Here is a 7,670-nt window from a genome sequence, read left to right as displayed (position 1 = left end):
ATAACTAGAAGTCTCAAAATGTTTCAGAATTAAGTAATATGCTCTAAGAAAGGCTTGGGTCTAAAAAAGGAATCACAGTGGAAATTGTATAATACTTTGAATTTAATGATGATGAATAGACATGTACAGGAAGAAATTAATGCTGTCTTCTAGAACAGGGCTGTGCTCAATTGACTACTCTGGCTTTTGTACCAATTCTATTGAGCAACCAGGTGTCAAGGTGGTCAATTGGGATAATGAGCTAAACTGAAAGTAACAATAAAGCTTTGCTCCAACAGTGCAAACAAGAGGCCAAAAGAAAAGGGACTGGCTTCACATCATTCCATTTTTCCCTATAGAATTGTACCAGGAGAGAGAAAGATGGATTGGTGCAGATGGTAAGAGTCATCTCATTGCCAAGAAGCCCCAAACCAAAGGCTCCTATCTCTTAATTGACTCATTTCAATTAAGTCAAACCTGTATTCAACACATGTACAATACATGTGTGAGCACATGTGCACGTGTGTAGACAAAAATTGGAGGAAACATACCATTCTGAGAATAGCTTCTACTCGTGCATGGTAGGGCTGAAGGTTACAGAAGTATTCATAGTAGCATTTAAGTGTGCTTTCACATTTTCTAAATGAATGACAGGATACTGTTAGTAAGAGTTAAAGCCCATTAGAGATTCATTTATGTCAAATGTGTTTGATTTCAAACATCTAAAAAGGTCTTCAAAAACCATAACAGGCAAACATCAACATGGTTAAGATTATGCAATGAATCACTGCAGAGTGGACGCCTCTGGGTAACTTCTCTAATTTTCTGACTCCCAGAGGGAGCCATTATCCACAATCTGTTTTTATCATTCTCATGTTTTGCTCCCTATTTAACAGTTCATGAATATACCCCTAAACAAAACACACAACACAACTGCTTTGCACATTTTAATCTCTAACCATCTAGGTACTATATTTATGTAACACTTACTCTTAAAATAATGTGTCTCTTAAAATAGTGTGTCTGAGATTCCTCAGGTAAGGTGACTTTGCTATTTTGTTATTTTAACCATGCCACATGACTGTGATTGCACATGTGCCAGAGGCTGAGTACAAACTTAAGAGAGCAGCAGAGCATGAGGCCTCACTTTATTCTCTCATAGACATTGAGAAATGTGTACACAAAGAAGTTGTACCACAATTATTCCTCTGCCACCAGTATTTTGAGATGTCATGGTTCTACAGTTTCAATTTAAACAGGACATAGCATAAATCTTGCCAAAGTCTAGAATTATTCCAGGACATATTCCAAAGCTAACTGTCTTTGCATGTTGAGATGTACATGTGAAATATACCATTTATATGGAAATAAAGTGGAGAATAATGAAGAGTAAGTTAATATTCCAACAATAAGATATTACTAACAAATATTAATAATGTTAGCAAACATTTAATTGCACAGATCTGCAGAAACAGGGACGCTCACCTTGTAGTTGGCTGGGATATACACTATTAAAGACATTATAAACTTTAACTAGATAGTAAGTACTACAATGTTAAATGCTGAGGCTCTTTGCCAAAGTGGTCCCCCTGTGGGAACTTATCCTCCTGATACAGCCTGAGGAGATGTCTGCCATCATGACTTACGTGTCTTCACTGATTAGGGACCAGCTGATCATTTCCCTAGCTGGGTCAGTGCCACCAGAACTCTAGGCCTTGCTCTATCCACACTCCATTCAAACAGAAAATCTGTCTCATGATTAGATAACCAGATTTGGTGGGCTATATAGCAGCTGCACCAAGCATTGATAAGGAACATTGTTTAGGTTCCTACTCATTGAGAGACTTGTAGACCTTCTCCCTCTTCCCTGTTTGGGAGAAATATTCCCTCTCTGTATCCTTCAAGGCCCAGCCCTCCTTACCAGGTAAAACCAGCCCAATATTGTCCATTAATTCTAATTTCCATAAAGGATGGAAGAAAAAGTGACTTTAGGTAGCTTCTGCTTCCAGTCCTACCTCATAGCAAGAATGGTCCCCAAGCCTTTATCACTGCTGGAAGTGCAGAGAGGTAAACACAAGGAGAACAGGGATGAATCCTCACAGCAGGAGGTATCCTGACAAATTTGCTACAGATCTGCATCAACAACTCAACGTGCCCATGCTGGCAGCTTCTCTCCCTTGCTCTGTCAGTGGGCTTGGTGGACAACCTCTTCACAATGTAGCTCTGTGGTTAGGAGCATGTGCTCTGCAATCACACACATTCGAGAAGAAAGGATAGCCAGACCTAACTAGCAGGACTGTCATGGGATTAAATCCAGGTACTAATTCTAGGAACATGGATTTGACACCCTCTAAACAAGTGTTTCCATAAATAGTAGCCATCTTTCCTTCCTAAGGCAGGGGACTCATGTGGTCACTTTACCTACCTGTTCAGTCAGCCTGATCGCAGGTGAGAATCACTGTGGGATGCTATCTAAACCCTCACCTGCTACTCCCTTGTTGGAAGTAGTGCTTCTTCTGCATCAAAGGCCAATCAAGTTGTTAAGCCACAAACCTGAGAAAATGTATACCCCTATTTAGTACCAACAGTGTATATGCAAGTCAGTTTTCCTTTATGTTAGGTATTAACAGCATTCATCTCGAGAATTTGAACTGCTTGTTTCACCAGACCTGCCACATTGAAAATATCTTGGATAGTCATTAAAATTACATAGAGGGTTTTCTCCTAGGACTGTTAGATTTAGCAATATGAAAGCCCAGCCTCATTCAAATGAACAAAATAATAGTGCATACCAAATCCAGAGAAACAGAAACAATAGTGTGTGTGTGTGTGTGTGTGTGTGTGTGTGTGTGTGTGTGTGTGTGTGTGTGTGTAGAGGTAGAGAGTGCAAAATCTGCAGGGTGGGCTGGCAGACTGAAGACAAGGGAAGACAAGGAAAGATCCAATGTTGAAGTCCAAGTGCAAAGCCTGTTTGCTAGCAAAATTTCCTCCTGCTCAGGGGAGATCAGACATTTGCTCTAATGAGGCCTTCAGATGATCGGATGAGGGTCACCCACATTATAGAGGGAAATCTGCTTTACATTGTAAAAATATACAGAATAATGTTGAGCTATCTAAGCACAATGGCCTAAGTCTGACTTAACACATAAAATTAACCATCACACTTAGGTTAAAAATCAATATTTATTTCAAATCCAAAATTGATTGGCTGTTCCTATTTTATCTGGTAACCCTACACATGGAGGACTCTGTGTCTAACCAAGGTGCTTCAGGTAGCATCCCTAGCTGAACTCCCAGCAGACACCAGTATCAGTCACAATGCATATGATGGTTCTCTCTAGATGTCCCTGATAAATGAGCCTTCAGATGACCACAGAAGAAGTGCTTCTCAATGAAGACATCCTCAAATGCTTTCTCCTGGTACAGGGATAGTCCTTTCCAAGGAAGTCCCTTTTCATGGGCAGTCATACACAGAGCTCCTTCATTAGACAGCAGGTAGATGTACTCTGCAGTCCTTGGCCTTTGTGAATGTCTCAGCTCAGCACTTCTGGGTGGATGTGTTTGTCCAATTCTGGAATTATTTTATAAGGCATCTACATTCCAGAAAATATACATATCACATTTTCCAATATTACATTTATGAGGAATAAAATTCATGTCTTTTTCTTATTTTGCCATATTTATTAGTTGGTTTAGAGCTTAGACTTTGAGTAGGAGGTATTTTGGGGTGCTTTTAAAAGACTTAAGCCTTTTGGAGCAAAACCATAAGAATACTTTGGGAGAAAGCGAGACAAAGAAAGAGAAGAGCTGTGAATCTATTGTAAGACGCATCCCTGAAGAGCAGATCAGAACAAGGGCTCATGATGGGCAGCTTACTAAAAAGAGGTTTGACGGGAGATAGTCTGGGATGTGCAAGCCCTGTTTCTCCTCCCAAACTCACCAATCAATGAAATTCTTTCTGCTATAGAAAATGAGTGTGTAGAGAGGATAGATTTGTGTTGGTCAGGGATGTCCCTGTTTCTCCTTCTAAATTGATTAAGTAATTCCTGAAATAAAGAAGGAGTTGATGTGCAGAGAGGGAGAAGTGTTTTTGTCATGGATGTCCCTCTATATGGAAGAAAATACCTGGAATGGAGGATAAGAATTCCTCAGTATAAACCAATGTATGGTTGAACTGACTAGGTTTATGCCCACTAAATTACTATGTTGTTCTAGGCTCACCTTCCTAAAATAACAGTGAATGTCCTTGAGTGACATTTTTTTGGTCATTTTTTAGATCATCGAGTCGGGTGATTGTGGACAGTCTCTTAGTTTTCTGCCACAGCTGTTTAACTGCATAGTGTGTTGCGTATCTTACGTGTTCCCCCTCAGAGGCTAGCCCATCTCCAAGAGCCTCAGGCGACACCCTGGGTCTCTGTGTACTGATAATTCTCCTGCTCCTTCACTGATACTACTCCCCTAAGGTCCCGTTTATGGTGAATAAAAATTCCCTTCCCGAGAACAGGTTTTTTGTTCCAACAACCTGGACAGAGTTCTGCCAATTGCCTGTGTCGCCGCCGAGATTCTCTAATGTAAATGCTTTCCAAAGGGCGAAAGTGCTTTGCTTTCAGGGAAAAGCAAGGGCCTTTACAGAAGATATGGCTGTGCTGATGCATTTCCAGTGTGTAGAAGAGCAGGCGCATCGCGGTTGCCATAGAAACCTGACGTCATCATGGGGACCATGGCGTCCCCTCCTGGACTCGCTTACTTACGCTTTTCAGATGAAGTTTACAGGGTAAAGACATTTTGCTTTGCGAGAAAGGTGAGGGGAGTCAAGGCCAGGGCTGTGCGGAGGCATTTCCGGCGGGAAGGACAAGTCTGCGCATCGCGGTTGCCATAGAAACCTGACGTCATCACAGCGACCCTGGCGACCATGACGACTTTGTAATGGAGACCTGCGTGAACTGGTTGGAACAGAGCAGGCTCCCGCCTCCAGCTGTGTGCAGCAGGCTGAGGGTGTGGGTGCCCGCGGTGGGGGGTAATGAACCCCCCGGGGGGTGGAGAGACGCAGGGATCACAGACCCAGGTCGGCTCCTTCCCGTTTTGGGACTCGGTGCCGGGATGTGTGGTGAGAGAGAGATGTGGGACCCTCCTGGGCCCAGGGAGGGTGGTGTCCTGGAGCTGCTTTCCATGTACAGGTGGGGTGTGGGAGGGTAAGACAGGGAGGGACTCTCTGAGCCCAGCTTCCCCCTGTGTGACGTGGGGGTGAGAGCGCTCACCCTCAGCATCGCTGGGACCTTCAGTGATAACACCTGCTTAAACAGTAGTCAGTGATTCCATGTATCCCTCCCATGTGTGTTGAAACACGCAGTTGTTGGGAAGGTCTTTAGGAATTTGAAGTTGTGGTATGGATTCTTTCGTGGTCACCATCTTCAGCACTTCAGTCACTATTAGATCAGATTTCATGCTCTGGGATATATTTAAATGGAATTGTAGAGTTCATTTACCTGTATTTGTGCTTATCTTTATATCCATTTTGTTGCATTTACCAATAGTTCATTCTTTTTTATTGCTGAATAGTATTCCAGTATATGTCTATACTACAGTGTGTTTTTATGTGTTTATCTGTTGGTGAATATTTAGATTGTTTCTAATTTGTGGTTCTTGTAAATACAGCTGCTATGAATAAATATTCTTTCTCTGGGGTAAATGCTTAGAAAGGCAATGGCTATCATGTTATAGAAGTAAGATTCACATTCTAAGAAACTGGCAAGCTGCTCAAAGTGATCATACTGTTTTTCATTGCTATGAGCAGTGTATGAGAATTTCATATTCCACAACTTTTTTAGTGCTTGGTATGGCCAGTCTTTGTCATTTTGGCCATTCTTATGGGAGTGTACTAGTGTCTTATTATAGTTATGTTCTCTTCCCTAATAATTAATGATGTGCTTATCTGACATTTGTATGCCTTCCTTGTTGGAATGTCCATTCAAACCTTTTGGTCATTTATTTATTGTATTGTCTGTTTCCTTATTGTCTTTTGTGTGATTTTCTACATTCTAAATACAAGTGCCTTATTAAAAACATTACTTTCAGACATTGTCTCCAAATTAAGAGTTTGTCTTTTCATTTTTCTCAACCATATATTTGGAAGAGCAGCTGTCTTTAACTTTAAGGAAGTCCAAATAATCTGTTTCTTCATTTATGGATTGTGATATTCATGTCATATGTTAGAAATACTTTTCGAACTTATGGTCATGAAGATTAGAGTGTTTTCTCCTATGTTTTCTTATTTTTTTAAGTTTAGGATTCATTAATAGTACAGGGGAGTTTCATGTGAAAATTCCATATATGCCTATAGTGTATTTCAAACAAGTTCACTCCCTCTATTATATTCCCGTAACCTCCCTCCCAGTTTCCTCCCTTTATAAAACAATATTTAGTGGGTTTTTTTTATGATAGATTTAGGTATTATTTTAGACCTGTGATCCATTTTGAGTTGACTTTTATATATATTATGATATATAGGTCATTTATATTTGTGCATGAGTATATCCATTTGTGACAGCAAAAAAGTTTGAAAACACTATCATCTACCCACTGAATTGTGTTTGCAACTTTGTAAAAAAAAGGTTGCCCATACAAAATAGTTTCTGCTGGGTATTGAGGGGGGCGGAGAGGGAGGGGGCGGAGTGGGTGGTAAGGGAGGGGGTGGGGGCAGGGGGGAGAAATGAACCAAGCCTTGTATGCACATATGAATAATAAAAGAAAAATGCAAAAAAACCAAAAAACAAAACAACAACAAAAAAAGGTTGCCCATATATGTGTTGGTCTATTTTTTGGATTTTTCCATTTTTATTAAAATATATTCATTGTATGGGGGGTAATTCATTGTGACAATTGCGAATAGCCTTATGTTGTACACTGGTTAGATCACTCCTGCCATCTCTCCCACCCCTGCAAACCTCTCGCTTCCCCACTTGAAGCAATTGCAAGAGGTTTCATTGTTCTATTAAGTATATGTATATGAAGCCCATCAACCATATTCCCTTACCTTTATCACCTCTGTTCATCCTCCCCCGCCGCAAGTACCCACCCACACTCTATCTATTTTATAGCCCTGTCTTTCATTATTAATTCTAAAGTCAGTGTTCAAAGGGGTTTCCCAAAATATCCCTGTTGTGAGTATACTTTAGTTTGGTCATTTCAGTCCCTTCCATTATTCTCTCTTATCTCTTCCCTCCCACCCGCCATTTTTCAACAGCTTTCAGTACATGTTGTTATGTCCTCGACCTGCACAGATGTAATGTGTTTTCATATTGTTGACTCTCTATCATTCTCTTTTCCTTTCCCTCTTCCCCCAAGTTCCATAGAGTAGTTCCACTGTTGCAAACATGCTCTACATGTAAGTTTGTATATGATCATGTTTGTTTTTGTGTATATGTTTATCTTTTGGATCTATCTTCCACATATGAGAGAAAACATGTGGCCTTTGTCTTTCTGAACCTGGTTTACTTCACTTAACATGATGTCCTCCAATCGCATCCATTTACCTTCAAACCATGTGTTTTCATTTTTCCTTATGGCTGAATAAAACTCATATATATATATGAGATTTTCTTAATCCCTTCATCAGTTGTAGGGCATCTGGGTTGTTTCCATAGCTTGGCTATTGTGCATAGTGCTGCAATAAACATTGGTGTGCAAGTGTC

General features: G+C 40.6%; 1 long non-coding RNA gene across 1 annotated transcript; it reads right to left on the bottom strand.

Annotated features, from left to right (window-relative positions):
* Window positions 1-3,143: 3,143 nt before the first annotated feature.
* On the bottom strand, window positions 3,144-4,835 carry LOC141419552 (uncharacterized). The gene is made up of 2 exons (XR_012444191.1): window positions 4,731-4,835; window positions 3,144-3,572 (listed from the first exon to the last, which is right to left on the bottom strand). It is a non-coding gene; the product is annotated as an uncharacterized lncRNA (long non-coding RNA).
* Between the last annotated feature and the right edge of the window lie 2,835 nt (window positions 4,836-7,670).

This window comes from Castor canadensis, chromosome X (assembly GCF_047511655.1).
Source record: "Castor canadensis chromosome X, mCasCan1.hap1v2, whole genome shotgun sequence".
Taxonomy (NCBI): Eukaryota; Metazoa; Chordata; class Mammalia; order Rodentia; family Castoridae; genus Castor; species Castor canadensis.
This window is presented reverse-complemented; position numbering and strand designations above follow the sequence as displayed.